Raw genomic sequence first — 15692 nt, 5'->3', positions numbered from 1 at the left:
TACAAAGAAATGAGAGAAAATATATATAGTTATTTGAACAATAATGCTAGAAAACCTGCATGTGCTCAATGTGGTTATCTATCCATTCAATATTTTAACATCATTCATCCTGCAAGCAATAAAGTAATAAAGAATATTTGCCTTGGTTATTGATTATCACAGTTAATCTACCATATTCACTTGTACTTTTTTTCTATGAAAATTAAGATTACCTGTAGATGTATTCAACTATGGTGTTATTTTAGCATTACTTACACCCAACTGAACAACTTTATCTTAAGAAACACATGTGTGTAAACAATATTATTAAAATTATATTACTATTATATACTTATGTCCTTTTTCCCTGACAGGACCTCTTGTTTTACAGATAAAACAAGAAACCTTAAAAACAAAGAAAAAACTATCATTTTAAAAAGTAAACATTAATAGAATTAAAACTTGTTTAAAACATACAAATAATTACCGTACAATACAAACAATAAAATAATAAGAGCAAAGCTTTCACATGCTGCTTTTTATGTTTTTGAAAGCTCAGGACAGCATATTAAAAGCAACATTATAGTATAACAATGAAAACAATACACCAAATTAGAAAAGAGAAGAAAGAGTTTAAAAAGTTAAATGCATCAGTGAACCCTGGGAGGCAAAAGCCTGCTGGAAAAGAATTCTCAACTAAGAGGCAGAAGGCTACCAAGATGGGGACAGATATCAGCCCAGAAAATAAAAGAAATGGCAGAACTGTTAAAGTGGATGCTGGATACTACCAAGGCTGTGGGGAAACACAAGCTAAAAAATGTACTGACTTGTGAAAACATTGTTTTATCAATATCTCTAACAGAACATGAGGTTCAGTCACTAGATCAGAGGTTGGAAGAAAAGGCTTGTGCCACACGCACAGAATACAAAGGGGGTCAACTCAGAGGTGGTGAAAAATCTTGGCTGTGAGTCCTGGAATACCTGCTCCCTGCCTTGCAGGCTTTTCCCCACCTGGCTTGGGAGGGCAGGGCCCTGACTGGCTCCAGCTACAAAAGTTGATGTTGCTGAAGAGACCATCTTGGCCATGGGTAGGCAAACTAAGGCCCGGGGGCCCGGATCCGGCCCAATCGCCTTCTAAATCCAGCATCTGTGGGTTATTTGTGGGCCATAGGAATTCATTCATTTCCCCCAAACCCCCCCCCCAAATATAGTCCAGCTCCCCACAAGGTCTGATGGACAGTGGACCGTCCCCCTGCTGAAAAAGTTTGCTGACCCCTGATCTTGGCTGTCTCTTAGGGCTTATCCACACTTAACTTTTGCCCTGTGCTTTCCAGGCACAGGTCTGCGCTTTAAAGTTCTGTGTCCAAGCATTATTTTTTTCGCTTCAGACCTTTCCCTGCGATAATCTGCTCTTTAAAGCTAAGTATAACAAACAGCAAGTTGAGTTTTCTGCAGATTGCTGTTTGCTCCAATTCAAATTTAAAGAGCAGGTTTTTGCAGGGAAAGCTCTGGGGCGAAAAAAGGGAGCTTTAAAGCACATACCTTGCCTGAAAAGCATGGAGGAAAGGTAAGTGTGGCTAAGCCCATTGTACAGACCCAGGTAATTGAGCCTGAGCTTCCACAGCCACCACTCACCATAAACCACCAATGGCAGGATTGGCAGCAACAGCAGCATATATGTTCTATGCTTGTGGTACTTTATTCTCTTGCTAATTATGCTGCTTTAAATGTGCATTTTATATTTGATTGCCTTTAGTAATGTTTTCATTTGAAATGTTTACGATTTTTTTTGTTAATTTTTCTGCATTAAATGTGCAGTCTGCCTCCTTTGTAATGTTTTATTTTAAAATCCTTAAGGTAATATATTAGCTTCTTTAGAATTATGTTGCTTGAAACGCATACAGTACTTTATATGTGACTTTCTTCAGATCCTTGCAATATGCTCTGAGAACCTTTTCTCAGTAGGATAAAATTGCTTCAAATAAATAACAAACATTTTTACAGCAGTACAGCTAAAGGACACTGTTGCAAAGCTTCCCTACCCTTGAAAAAACTGATAAGAATCCTTAAAGGAAGAGGGGACAATTCACCTGTGCATAGAAATATTGTAAATGAACACTGAGTGTTCCCTGCAGTATAAATAGTGTCCCTCCAACTACCCACAACAGGTCATAACGCCATTCTGCTAGTATGCCCTATCTAATTTTTGAAAATAAATACTGTACAGTGGACCTGTAACAATTAAAAAAGTGTGCATTTGTGCACTAAAGTGCCCTCCTACGCAATTTCTTTTAAAGGAACCTTTAAAAGCTCTTCTTACCTCTGATTTCTTCCTATCAGCTTATTTGCTCACTTTCCCCATCTCTAGAATAAAGCAACTCTTATCCAGCAAAACTCCTGTTTTTCACCTGCTTTGCACTTTTCTAATGCACCCATTTTTTATGGTGACAGTAGATAATGCTAAGCATGACTGTGAATGTCATTTCATCGACCATGCTGGAACAGAGAGGTTAGGTGCTGGAACCTAAATAACTTCTAGTTCAGCTAAAATGCAATTCCCGAGACAAATTTATCAGTATGTGAAAGATGTGCTAACATGCGAGTCCACATTTTAAAATAATTTAACCGGTTGCAAATCCAGTAAGTTTCATAAACATTCTTTTCTCGCTCCAAAAGCAGTCACACTATGAACAAAATAATCAAAAACAGATCTTAACTGAACTTCAATAAGAGAATGGTGCTTCTGCACAGCTGACAAATATTTGTGCTGATGCATTCTTGCTTAAAATGGCTGAAATAGTCAAGCAAGGACCATAGAAGCTGACCATGCTTTTTTTTTTGGCCACACTCTGCACTTAAATTATTTCATTTCTTTTTACTTTTTCTCCAGTTTTATTTATTTTCATGAATCGCCTTTAATCCTGTCCATCATGACTAATAAAATCTAGCAGGAAGGGATTTACTGGATGGAGCAGTTAATGCCCTACTATGGGAGGGAGTCATACCCACAGCCTTGAAAGAGGTTGTCCTCCTGCCATGATCCAGCAATTTAAAAAACTACAGCTCAGTCTCTAATATTCTCTTAACGGTCGAGGTGATCGAAAGAGTGTCAACCAGATACAGATATGTTTCTAATAAGCAAATTATCTAGACCCACTTAATTCTGGTTTCAGGCCCGGTTTTGAATCAATACTGAGGAGGAGTGATGAGCAAGAGGTAAGTGAAGCATGAGAGAGTTCAAGGGCAGAAAAAAGGGCAGGAGTGGGGAGGGCTAGAAGCCTTCCCAATTCTAAACCCACTCATAACATTTCGCAGATCTCACCTTGTTACGGTCACTACCAAAAGTTGCAATTATCTGAAGTTCAGAATGCTATGGCTAGGCTTGGGTCTGCAGATACAACCCATAGTTACATCCCATTTGGATTACTATAGCACGCACTGCTCAGAAACTTAAAGTCTCTGAAAGGGCTACAGCCAAAGTGTTGACCAGGGGTGGTTATAGGAAGCATATGACTCCCTTGTTATAACAGCTCCACTGGCTATCGGTCTGTTTCCGAGCACAATTACAAGTGCCAGTTATGACCTATAATTCTCTACACAGCTTGGGTTCAAGCTATCTGAAAGACCACATTCCCTCATAAGGGTTCTGAGATCTTTGGAGGAAGGCCCTTCTCTCAGTCCCATCACCCTCACAGAGACACTTGGTAGGGATGCAGAAGAAGGCCTCCTCAGTGGCTGCTCCCCAACTTTGGAACTCCCTCCCCAAGATAATTTAGACTGGCTCCCCACTTCTTGTCCTCCTGCCGGCTGGTGAAGTCCTTCTTGTTCCAACAGGCTTTGGGGAACTGACTGCTTTTAACAAGGGGGCTGGTGGCATGCTGTTTTTGTTGTGATTGTCAACATAGTTTTATTTCTATTAATGTTTAATTGTTTCTTAATGATTTGTATTGTTTTTTCCCCCTATGATTATTGCTGTTCTTATTTTATCTCTAAGCCACCTTGAGTCCTTGTCAGGGGGGAAAGGCAGGGGATAAATAAATATATAATAAAAATAATAATAATACATGTACTTATTTGCAGCCTAGCACAGGTAAGCAGACGAAGAAGAAGAGGAGGAGGAGGAGGAGTTTGGATTTGATATCCCGCTTTATCACTACCCGAAGGAGTCTCAAAGCGGCTAACATTCTCCTTTTCCCTTCCTCCCCCACAACAAACACTCTGTGAGGTGAGTGGGGCTGAGAGACTTCAGAGAAGTGTGACTAGCCCAAGGTCACCCAGCAGCTGCATGTGGAGGAGTGGAGATGCGAACCCAGTTCCCCAGATTACAAGTCTACTGCTCTTAACCACTACACCACACTGGCTCTAAGAAGAACCTAAGAAGAACCTGCTGGATCAGGCCAATGGCCCATCTACTCCAGTATTCTACTCTCAACAGTGGCTAAGGAGATGCCTGTGGGAAACTCACATGGAGGACCCAAACACAAGAGTCCTCTCCTCTCCTGTGGTTTCCAGCAGCTGGTATTCAGAAGCATTGCTGCCTCCAACTGTGGAGGCAGAGCTGAGCCATCATGGTTAGTAGCCTTTGATAGACAGACATATCCTCCACAGATTTTGCCTCTTTTAAAGGGTTTCAACGATCAAACAGTATTTCAGGAAATGACTGCAGAGCCTCCTCGTTTCTTAAAACTAAAACAGCTCAAGGCTAATAATACAAAAGGAAGAAAAAGGGGCCATAAACATGGACTTACTTATTCAGGGAGAGGTCAAGAATAAATTCAGATCCAAAGGCTTCAATCTGGAAACTTGCCTGAGCCAGATGCACAGCCTGAAGACAAGGAGGGAAGTGGGAGAAGGCGAGAAACACACAAAACTTATTCTGTTAGTTTGCCAAATTATTCATAGCACACCAGCTCATGCACAAACTGTGGAATCCTAACCATGGACACTTTGCACTATATTCTTCCTCTGCTTGATGTGTTTTTGTATGAAAATTGTAAACTTCTGGCATGTGCAGCTTGCATTAAATATTTTGACATTGTTTTTTTTTATAAAAAAAGTTGTGAATCGCCCTGAGATAGGGTGTATAGGGTGGAGTATAAGTTTAATAAATAAAATAAAATAAAATGTATATTCAGAAATATACACAACTTGTTTCAATGAGTTAGGATTGTAGCCTAAGGGCAGGATTAGAGTAGGCTGGGTCAGCTGAGTTCAATGCTGGGGAGGAGGAACCCCTGAAACAAGGCATCCAACAGAAGTCCCCCAACACATACCACCAGAACCACTGTAAAATGGTGCCTCAAAGTCCCATGCTAGGCAAGTGATCCATGAGGATGCCATCGTTGATAGTATCAAAAACCACTGAGACATCCAGCTGAACTAACAGTTCTACATTTCCTGGTTCCCAGCATAGATCACTCACCAGAGCATCCAAACCTGCCTCCATCCCATAAGTGGGTCTGAAGTCAAACTCAAATGGCTGAAAACTCAATATAACGTCAAAATGAAATACAAACGGAGTTGGCTGCCATCTACATAGTCTCCTCCTTGAAATATTTGACAAGTATAACCATTAATGTTGACGGCAATCAACGAGAAGTTATAGAGGAAGAAGACAAGCCTGGCATGAAAGTCTGAAACAAGGATTAAGCGGGAGCCAAGGTTAGAACCAGGACTTTTCAGATGCAATGTCCTTCAGGAAACTGCAGTTCTTTGAAGGAGCTAGAGACAGTCCCTGGTCCGTCCTGTGTGGGTCCAAGGACACTGGAGCCCACCTCCTCTCCCCAAACCCTGGAGAGATACCCCTGCTGCCAGACTCTCATGGCTAGTCCACAAACACCTTGGGGAATCAACAGAACTCTGAGAAGCGTTCTTCACAGCTAGAACCCCAATTAATCTGAAGGAACCAATCAGTGCCTAAAGAAGGCACCAGCCTTTTAACTAGCCAATAAGCAGTACCCAAGGTCAGGCCCCCAGGCAATGTCTACCCAGCCCTGTTATAAAACTTAGCTAGTTGCTCCAGGACCTTGCAGAGACAATTTGGATGACTGGTTTCAATGGCAGGAACATTACCTGTGGTCCTGAATCCATACCTTGATCTCTTCCAGGTGCTTTCCCCATCCCCACTAAAATAAGGCTTGAAAGAAGCATTCTGTCATAGCCAAAAGAGTAGGTTGTGGGGATGGGGTACCAGCCATAGTTTGTCTGGTGAGCAATTGTGCCCACAGACCCCACAATGTTGGGGACCCCTGCCTTACTAGCTAAACAGCAGCATATAAACTTTGTAGCATGTATATAATTAACAAAAGTACCTAAAAAATACAGCTCTACAAGTTTCATGGTGACAAAATGATTTCAAATACTCTGGCTGTGTAACTAACATGAACCCCCAAGAAATTACATGCCACTGCGTCCTCTTCCTATGAAATACAGTTACTGGTATACTCCACCCTACCATTAAGAATTTTTTATAGTTCATCCTTACCATATGATGAATTTGACAGCATTTTTGAAAAGTTAACTATGTAGTTAATGTGGCAAAGCCTTATTTTAGCCCTTAATTGTTTCAGAATCCCTTTTTAAATCATTCATTATTCTACAGTAGCTTGCTGCTTATGTTGAACCGGCAATCCTATTAAAACAATCAACAGAGTTTGTAAGCAAAGCAGGATAACCTCTTTGTTTATCTGAGGCTGTGGCATACCCAATGAAGACTATTAGCCTTCTTAACATTCAGGGCACTTAATACTCTCACTACAGGCATTCCAACTGCTATAGCCAAAAATAATAATCACTGACTGTAATCCAACTATGTATTTACACAGCAACTGGAACTGCACACGCAAAGCCCTTTTGAAAGGTCTAGCCTGCTCCCATCTCCTGAAATTGAGATGTGCAATCACACATGCAGACAGCCCCAACGGTTGGATCTAGGAGAGGACTGGAACTACATGTAAAGCACTAGTTTGAATACAGTTTGTCATCTAACTAGGGACTCTGCTTCCATGTACATATATAACCCCTAGCCAGAGCACAGCTAACATGAGTTTGACCAAGCTGCGTGAGACAGTGGAAGACAGGAATGCCTGGAGAGCTCTGGTCCATGGGGTCACGAAGAGTCGGATACGACTAAACAACAACAGCCAGAGCACAACAAAGAAACAGATTTCAGTAAGTATGGTCTCCATTCATTTTGTATTGTCAAATAAATTATTGCCTCCCAAAAGTTCCATATTGTTTTGATATATTTTAAATAGATAACCTCTTTTTTATTTCTGTTATATATTAATGTAGATCCTGATGTTGGGAAAGATAGAGGGCACAAGGAGAAGGGGACGACAGAGGACGAGATGGTTGGACAGTATTGTCAAAGCTACCAACATGAGTCTGACCAAACTGCAGGAGACAGTGGAAGACAGGAGTGCCTGGCGTGCTCTGGTCCATGGGGTCACGAAGAGTTGGACACGACTAAACGACTAAACAACAATAATATATTAATGTGAATATAATAGCTTTATTTCCCTTAAAATTGCTTCAAAGAATACACTATGTCAATTCTGAAAAGACTAACAATGCTACTTTAAGTAATAGCTTATTAACTATATAACTCATTTTTGCCTGTCCCCCCCCCCCTTTACAATGTTGGAATTCTTTTATTTTCCTTTCCTTTTATCTTTCTTGAGGGAAAGATATAATGCACATGGGAACTAACTGCAACTAACAGTATTGTGAAGAATGTTCTGGTTGTAATTAATAAATAAAAATAACATGAAATGATATGTAGCTGTTTTAGCCTGGTTTCCTGATATTTTCTCAAGGTACCTTAAAAGCAATCTTACCTGTGTAAACAAGATGCAATGCAATCTCACTACGCCTTGGTCCCTTTGGCATGGTGCAATTTAGAAGATTACTAGCCACATTCTTATTATCTGAGACCACTGGGAAAAGTCACCCAGAGATTTGGTCTAAGGTGTCGTCAGTTTACTGATGATACTCAGGTCAGACTCTCATTTTCATCACCAAGTCCTGGGGAAGCAGTGAAGTTGTAAATCATGTCTGCTGGGAGTACTGATATTGGTGGGTGAACAAATGGAGATTTAATCCAGACAAGATGGAAGTACTATTAATGATGGTACTGATAATACTGAAAGTGGTGCTCAGCCTGTTCCAGATAGTGTTGCACAGCCCCTGAAGCAACAGGTCTGCAGCATCAAGGTAATCCTGGATGTGTCGTGCACAGTTGACAACACTGGAGTGCTGTTTACCAACTACATCTGATTTGCCAACTATGTTGTTTCCTGGATAAATAGATCTAGTCTCAGTTGTTCATATCCAAGACACTGAAATTTACTAACTGAATTACCCCCACTCCCTCCCTCCCGCTCCCCCCCCCCCACTCTCTCTCACACACAAATGTGGGATTTCCTAAGGAAAGCTTGTTCAGAATGCTGTGCCTAAACTAATTTCTGGAGCTGGTATGCCAAACTATATTAGGTCAATTTTGTTCCAACTTCACTGGCTTCCAGCTAGTTTTCTGACTCACAACTAGGAAACATGAATTGTCTCCTCCCATATGAACCTGTTGAAAATTCGTCTTCAGTTCCTTAAGGTTTTCTCATGGTCCCTTTGCCAAAGGAAGTGTAGATAGCGGAGCATCAAAAGGGGCCTTTTCAGTTGTGGAGCCTAAGCTATGAAATAGCCTCCCAAAAGAATTCCCTCTGGCCTCCTCCTTGCCAGCTTTTCAGCAGACTTTGAAGATCATTTTACTCCGCATTTTTTACTCAGAGCCTCCGATATCTTTTTCATTTTCTATTGTCGATATGGCATTCATCATAATGTTTTAACTGCCCTTTCACCTACCAGCTATGGTAATTTATTTTATTTGCTTGTTCTTGATGTATTTATATGATGTTGTTACATTGCTGTTTGATTTCACGTTTGCGTTGATTTTAACTTGTTATGTAATTTATATTTGTATTTGATAAGCTGTCTTGAGTACATTTGGGCATTATGAAGGATCCTACCTCACTGTTTAAACTGCGACCAGATCCAAACAGTCCTACAGTTCCATAGTTCTATGTATGCAGCCTCTATGAAGACACATATTGTTCTGCCTTGATCATGAGTTCAAAACACAGAGCAAGGTTCAGCAGTGTAGCATAATCAGGTAGCAGGTACTCAAGCATTTCTGAGTTAGCAACTTGCACCAACAATGTGTGGGGCCAATCTCAGTCCTTATGTACTCCTAGTTAGGGATGCACAAATCACTATATTTCACATCCACATCAATTATGAATGTCTTTTTTGTGTTTCATTCGACATTTATTTGTTGTTGCTAATCTATGTGTTTTGAGTTTCAGTGTATGCATTTCTAAACATTTTTTTATCCTAAAATACATATTTTAGAACTTATTTTGAATTATTTTTGATCTAAAAACTGCATCGCAAAATTCAGAGAAGTGCAAAATGCAAAGAATAGCAGAATTACATTATGATCCACACTTTCATTCAGGAGGTGCAGATCAGATTATTTCATATTGGAATTCACAGAAATGAAATTCCTCAAGCATCCCTACTCCTGCGTCCAATGCTCTACCCTGTTCCTGAGGAGTGAAAATCCTTAGAGGAAGAGACTTCTGGTTTGAGCCTAACACTCATCCACCTATCAGTTAACTCCATCTGGTGCATGACCCACAAAAACAAGCAAGCACTAGGGAGTGTCAAGTCTAGGGCAAAGAGCATTGGCTCTGGGGGTTTCAGTTCAAGGGTAGTCCTGGTCAACTTGCTCCAGTTCAGGCTTCTTGTTGAGATTTCATTATAGCACCTCTGCAGTCCTTCTAATCTGGCTCGCTCACCCCCCCACCCCCCGAGTCAGAGATTATGCTATTGCTCATGGTTGGTGTCATGACACATGCAGACAAGCAGAGGTAAGCAGCCTGCAAGGCTATGTGCATGATTCATAAGGACTAGAGAGTTTATTGAAGTGTTGGCACCCACAGAAGAAGGGACTGAGGGGTACAAAGTATGGTGACATTCTCAATTAGTTGAGATGTAAAGATACGATTCCAAATCATCCATATTTATATCTTGGCCACTGCCAAAGCACGTGTGTTTTAGGAGTATCTCTATATATTTATTCCCCCTAGGAGGAAATAAAGCATGTTTCACAATGAACCAGCTGACAAGAGGCCTATGTCAAACAAGATTTGCACACACAGTTCTGTGTAACTATTGCATTAACCGAAGTCTTTCATCTCAGAATCACAGATATTTAGAGCTATTTTTCTCTTTTCTCTGTCAGCTCCTTTTGCTGAATCACTCACTCGGCTCCAGATTGCTGTAGCCTTTATCTTTCAGTTATGCCAACCTTGGTGTATAATTAATTCAGCAAAGCCACATTAATCCTGCTCCACATATAGATATTCACGTATTCATCAATCTTGAAATCTGCCCTCCCTGAAGCTCAAGATTACATACATGGAATTTTCATTTTTTCCTAACAACCCTGCAGACTAGATCAGACCATTAACTAGCCTAAAGCTGTCCAGAGACCCTCATGCATTGCAAGGTGGACTTTGAACCTGACAAATGGAAACTCCAACAAAATGATGCAGTAGAGGTCTTGTTTTGGATCCCAGCCATGCCCTTTTTCTAGCATATTCCATTCTGTTCCCTCTTACTCCTCCCATTTTGTTTCCTGCACTCTGTAACAGCCAGCCAGCACCCTGCGCCCACTGAGCACGCTCAGTCCTCAATAAGCTTATCTGGAGTCCCAACAACCCTTAAGAGTGTCTTTTAAATATTTTGGTACTTCTCTAAACCATGGAGTTCTCCCAAGCCTTCTGCTACTTTTCACCTGTGCACAGATAGTGCTGTTTTGGCTGCCAAAGGATGTGTTTGCCACTGGTATATATTATGCAGGATTCACCTAACAAACCCCAGTGGAAGCCCTGAGCACCCAAATAGGCTTGGGAGAGGTCAGCAGAATGCCCAGAACAGTGCAAAGAGGACAGTGGGGGATCGTTCCACCTGGCAGGCTGGAACACTTATGCAGATGGAACAAGTATTGCTGAAAACATTATCTTTTTTCAGGGGAAACTAGCAAGGAAACTGGCCATTTTAATTGACTGCCTCTAGAACATGCAAGGGAGTGTTTTGTGCACAATCCCAGGCCCTTCTGAATCTCTGTCATGTATTGCCACAATTGATTATTTTTAATATTTACCATAATCCAACATTTCCCATTATTTTGGAAGCGATTACAGTTAGATTTTAGGAGTTAATGCTATAGAAGTGGCCTTAATTTAAAAATCAAAGGTCTAGGTTTGAGGTGGTTGTCAAAGATCACCTAAGTTTCAGAAGTGATATGACACGTGATACAAAGGGTTGTACCCAGTGCTTGTCCAACTTGGAGAAGACCCAATGAGGTTAATTAATGGGCATGCCTAACTTAGGTTCATTAATTTGACTAAGTCTTCTCTGAGTAGGATTAGCACTGGCTATAGCCCAAAGACTTCAGGCTTACCATGCAACCCTTTGGTTCCAGTAACACAAAACTACTAATAATGAGTGGAAGCGCTACTCTTTAACTTGAAATAATGCTATTAATAAATACCTAAGAAGCATCCTATATTAGAATGCAGGCAATTGGCTCTCCCCTGTCCCTCAGAGAAAAAGATTGAATGATGTCAATCTTATAACAGACCTAATTAGAAAGCACAAAAACACGTGTCTAATGGCAAGGTGGCAAATACACTTATAAGGAGCAGGCCCCTGAGACATGTTGCAGTGTGGAATGCTCCTGTTAAGATTGCGGCCACTGCCTTTCACTCCCCCTTGGCCAGTTACCATCCTGCACTGAGCATGCTCAGTCCTCATTTGGGTGTTTTGGGGTTCACTGGGCTGTTTCCGTCTTGTGCTTTGCTCCACCATTTTGTGATTCTTAGCAGGTGGAAACACTGTTGCCCAGTATCAAGTACATTGGAATCTTCAATTTCTTCACTCATGCCTATGGACAGATCTGTCTTCTGTGGTGACATTTTAAATCAAAGTGTGAACCAGGAAATGGCCTATGAGATGACTGATTCCATTCTTGTGTCTTCCCTTTCAAGTTGCTGGATTCCATTCTCCCTCCCATGCAGTTGACAGCTTTTTCCCAGTTAAGTCTTTCAATTATTATTATTATTATTATTATTATTATTATTAATCTGTATCCCGCCCATCTGGCTGGGTTTCCCCAGCCATTCTGGGTGGCTTCCAACAAAGATTAAAAATATATTAAAAAGTCACACATTAAAAACTTTCCTAAATAGCGCTGCCTCCATGACATTTAATTCTTATGAGACTATTTTGGTTTCTTCCCTCCCAAGTTAGGGTTCCTCTTCGAAAGTTCCTTCGTAAAGTCAGTCCATCTGAGCTACCCAAGTCTGCCAAACCAGTACTGGAACTGAATTCTATTCATAAATGGGTTGCAACACACACTATCAAAAAGACACTGTAGCTGGATAAACTCATGTCTGGGCCCACTTCTAATGGACATGTTGGGGAAAGCACAGCTTAACTGGGGGCATAAGATTGTAATACATAACAGAAGAAATTGACAGACTTATATCCAACTACAGCCTTGTACATTACTGTCAGCAAACAGAAGGGCCATTCATTTATTTTGTAATGTGCTTCTGAACACCATGACCTGACTGAGCTAAAGCTGGCTACAATTAAGTCCAATTGAAATCAATAGAACAAGTTGATTGCTATCACCTTTAGTGCCATTGTTTTCAAAAGCACATAGCCATGACCAATTTTAGCTGTATCAAGAGTGATATAGAATTGTGGTATCCGCTTGCACAATGGACTTCCGCTTGTTGGAACAGGGCTTATCTTTCCTCATCTCCCCCTTGCAGACCCCCCTGCCTCCAAATCTGCTCCAGAGGGTTAAATGGACCTCCAGAGCAGACTTTGGGGGGGGGGGTGAAGGCGCAGGGGGCTGCAGCGGGGAGGATAGGAAGTCCTGTCACAACCACTGGCATGACAGTTGAATCTTGCCCTCTGTGCTTTGCTTTAAAAATGGCTTCCTGCTTAAGATAAAGAATTTAGACCTGTAATTCTCTGGGGTCCCCTGTGTCTGTGACACAGAGAGATTACATAGTCATTCTACCAATGTGATTCTATTTTTCTCAATCAGGTAAGCTGGGTGGAGGGAACAATATTTTAGGCCTCTAAAGAAACGAGTAAACCATGGTTTGTGCTCCAAGTTTTATTCTGTAATCCTTGAAATCTGACAAGGGTATTGTTACCTGCAAGGTCTCTTGGTATTGGAACCCTATTTTTTGACTGACGCATCTTTCAGACCTAAGAACTGTGCAGTGAATTCTGAAGCATTACAAACATGCTGAATAAACATTCTTAAAGTAAGACAATCCCTCAAGAGACATGACTATTTTGAGTCACTGTACTGTGTTGCTTTTATTTGTTTTTGTTTTTAAAGCACCTTACCTTATTGTGTTTTTGCTGGTGCCTTGTCCTTGTATCCAAGACATGATAAGGACTTTCAGAGTCTCTATTGAGATAATATACAAGTCTTGAAGGCAATGTGATTTCTTTCTGGTATGCACTGCTTTGACTGTTATTTTTGTAGCTACTGCTGTTCGTCTGTTGAAGTGCAGTGTCTTCGTCTGCCTGGCTTTTTTCTATTTCTTCTGCAGTTTCATTCCAATGCAGAGCTGAGGAAGACAGACAAACCTACTATGAATCCACAGAGGAACAGAACACTTTTTGTAATACGTTTTGCATCTGGCTAATTTGCAAAAAGAAACATACAGTAACCCTCATTAAACCAATTTATTTGATTAGATTTTGTACTTATTTGTACATGTAATTCCTTGTTTGATTTTATAGTTTTGCATCATGAAATTCAAAATGCAGGGATCTGAACCCCTGAAACAAGTTCTTTTAAGTATAATCCAGCCATTCATGACCCTATTTCTGCCACTTTTCCACATAAATTTGGCTATGTACAAATCAGTGATTCTACCGCAAGCAACTCAAGCCATGAACCCATGTGTACTGAATGTTAATCAATTCCCTTTACATAAGGGCAACTTTTCACTATTCCTTTAACTTTAGTGATGGACTCCTGAGCACACTTACCAGAGAGAAAGTCTCAATAAACTCCTGTATAAACATGCTTCATGGGATAACTAGCAAGCACATATCTCTTTGCAGACAAAATCCCAGGGTTCTCGGAGCACACTGCAACCCCCCTTCTGTTCGCAAAAGGTAGGTTCCCTGGGATGAACAGTGCAAGAACGGGCAGTATCCAAAACCCTCATTATCCTGCTTGTCTTGTTCTGTTTTGCGTTAAGACCCTGCACAAAAACAGCACCCTTGAAAGCCTGCCAGCGGCGTTTTGCTGCATCAGAGGCTCCCGAAACCATTTCATGCCCATCCTTATAAACCAGTAAGCGCACCAAGTCGTCATAACCGTGTTATGCCGTGTAAAAAACAATTTCATATTTGCAAAGACACACAAACACATTATGATCTAGAAGTGGGGTGGGTGGGGGTGGCGATCAGAGGAGGAATCCGGCTGCGGTCACGATCAATTATTCCTACCGAAGACCAGGCAGGATGCCATGGAGGTAAGGAACTGCGTCAAGACCGAAACAAATCTGTGCGGACGGTGCGGAACAAGAACTTCTCGCCGGTTGTCACGAAGACTCAAGCGGGCTCCGCACGGCAAAAAAGGTGGTTTTTCTCCCCCTTTTTTTCTGGTTCCCCTCCCCAGGCCCGTTATTAACCAACATTAAAAAGCCAGGGCGGTGGAAGCCGCAGACTAAAACAGACTCCGAGGTTCGTTATGTGTAGCGCATTGGCACCACATGCGCGATACATTAAACCCCCACCCCCCCAAAAAAGAGAACACCCCACCCCCGTTTATTTCTTAGCGCATTGGCACCACACACGCGCGCAAAGGAGAAAAAAAGAGAGAGCAAACGAAGGGGCGCGCGTGTAACGGAGATCCTGGATCTGTCCTCCCACCAAGCTCACGCGCACAATACAGGATCCCTCCAGGATCTCTCCCCCACCCCACCCCACACACACCTTAAGCGGGCACTCACCGGTGTCCGCAGCAACCCCGCAGATCCTCGGGGACCCTGAGCAGAAAAGAAGGAGCGCCAGAAAGAGGAGGGGGATGGAGTTGGGCAGCCGAGCCGGGCAAAGCAAGGCGGCGGCGGCGGCGGCGGCGGCCGAGAGGCGGCTGCTGCTGCTGCTGCTGCTGCCGCGGGGATGGAGGAGCAGGAGGAGGCGGCCGGAGAAGGGCTGCTGCTGCTGCTTCTGCCGCCGAAGGGAAGTTCTGCCAGGCGGCTTCATGGCTCATAGCTTCCCCCGGGGTAGGACGGGCGGCGGCGGCGGCGGTGAGGGGGACGCCTCGTCTCTGGACGGTGAGGAACCGGCTGAGCAGCTCACGGCGGCGACGGCGGCGCCTCTTCCCTCATGGTGCAGGGAGCGAGGAAGAAGAAGAGGAGGGCGGCAGCGGCGGCGGCGGCAGGAAGGCGCGCCAGGGCGCAGCGGCGGTTCTCCCCTCAGGTGGACGCGGCGGCGACGGCGGCCGCTGCTGCTGCTGCTCCTGCCACTGCCACCGCCGGCACCTGCCACACACAGGCGCGTCCACACGCAGGCGCGCTCCCTCGCGCCGTCGCGGCAGCCTGCCC

General features: G+C 42.7%; 1 protein-coding gene across 1 annotated transcript in view; it reads right to left on the bottom strand.

Annotated features, from left to right (window-relative positions):
* Window positions 1-15227, bottom strand: part of ADAM23 (ADAM metallopeptidase domain 23) — a 73364-nt gene extending 58137 nt beyond the window's left edge. Inside the window, exons 1-3 of the mRNA XM_033170121.1 lie at window positions 15099-15227; window positions 13474-13700; window positions 4728-4804 (exon numbers count right to left, since the gene is read on the bottom strand). The gene's annotated coding sequence lies outside the window, so the exon portion shown is untranslated. The remainder of the gene's footprint in view (window positions 1-4727; window positions 4805-13473; window positions 13701-15098) is intronic.
* Between the last annotated feature and the right edge of the window lie 465 nt (window positions 15228-15692).

This window comes from Lacerta agilis, chromosome 1 (assembly GCF_009819535.1).
Source record: "Lacerta agilis isolate rLacAgi1 chromosome 1, rLacAgi1.pri, whole genome shotgun sequence".
Lineage (NCBI taxonomy): Eukaryota > Metazoa > Chordata > Lepidosauria > Squamata > Lacertidae > Lacerta > Lacerta agilis.
The sequence above is the reverse complement of the archived record's forward strand: the minus strand, read 5'-3'. Positions and strand labels throughout refer to the sequence as shown.